Genomic DNA, 1579 nt, shown 5'->3' on the forward strand with positions numbered 1-1579 from the left:
GATGATGAAATATCAATTGTTAGGTGTGAATTTTTAACACCTTGAGCTTTCATGAAATAAATACATTTGGCTTGCTGTTTAGTACATATGTGGATCATATGGAAGCAGAAGTCGGTGTAAAAGCTCTGTATGTAGTAGAATACATACTTTTAGAAGAAATTATCTGCAGCTAGTGTCATCACAGTATATTCAAATATCCGTCCTTTGCATCTTAAACTGTTCAAAAGACTTATTCTACATTTATATATTGGCATTGTCTCTGAATTGTATTTAATATAATAATAAAAAAGCAATAAATTAAAAGATTTTTAAAACAAAAGTTAGGCATTATGCCTTCTATATACAGAGTGGGAAAAAGATATGACAAAGGAAGAGTGAGGGGGGCGACAGAGGGAAGAGAGAGGGGGTAGGAGAGTTAGGCAGTAGCGGACCGTGACCCGGAGGAGACAAAGCATTGGGGGGGCACGGCATTGTTTGTGAACAATGCCGTGCCCCCCCAATGCTTTGTCTCCTCGGGGTCACGGTCCGCCACTGGAGTTAGGGATACTTTTCAGTAGAGGAGACCGTGAAGCAGGTTCGAGACAGGTACCGGAAGAATAGACAGAAAATATTTAAAGGGAGAAAGAAACAGAAGAAAGGGATATACAACAGAGAGGTGGCATGTAAAAATGTAACATACACAATGTAGAGTGGTAAGGATGATACTTATAGGCTTTGATTTCAATTTAATTCTCAAGTCACAATATTCACTATATCACATGGTCAAATCAAGGAATGTTAGGAAATGGGGAAACTGACTGAGTTGAACTTTTCAAACAATAATATTCCCAATGCTAAATAACTCCAATTGCACATGAACAGATGAAGGTCATTCTGGCCGTAAACCGGGATTAGTCCTTTTTAAATCGCTGAGATAAGCATGATTATTTAAAATAACTTTTAAGAAAAAAAAAACAGTGTTCAATCATGTTTCCTATTTGGCTACAGGTCACAGTATAGCCAATTTCTTTCAAATGGACAATGTAAAAAAAGCTTCCCTAATATTATTGTTGGCGAGTCAACGTAGAAATTGTTGACTGGTCTATGTAGTGGTTCCTTTATTAGATTTTAATATCATAGATACCAGGCAAGCTTACATTATATATTTCCCATCTTTTTTGCAAAATAAACAATTGATTTAGTACCTATCCAATTGCAAACAAAAGGTGTTTGGGCAAAATGTCGCCCAAGAGCTTATTACAAAATGGCTTTACTAAGTCTATCGCTTGAGTGAGATTTCATGGCTCTTGATTCAAAATTAAAGAAGCAAGTATGCAAGAATTGGATGGATTGAAGATGCGGACGAGGAAGGAATGAAAAGGTTCGAGGATGATATGAAGGCTTTGCATATCATGTAAACCACAAAGCCATCATGTCTCACACGTGATTAACCACAATATAATTGATGACTTCCAGACGAGAGGAAGGTCAAAATGGGTAATCTTCTATTAGGAATCATGCCAGAGTGAAAAGGGATAGCTCTAATGATGTTCACATCATCTGATGGTTGTATTTATAACTTTGTAAACATTTGATTGCA

This window comes from Lytechinus variegatus, chromosome 1, assembly GCF_018143015.1.
Source record: "Lytechinus variegatus isolate NC3 chromosome 1, Lvar_3.0, whole genome shotgun sequence".
Taxonomy (NCBI): Eukaryota; Metazoa; Echinodermata; class Echinoidea; order Temnopleuroida; family Toxopneustidae; genus Lytechinus; species Lytechinus variegatus.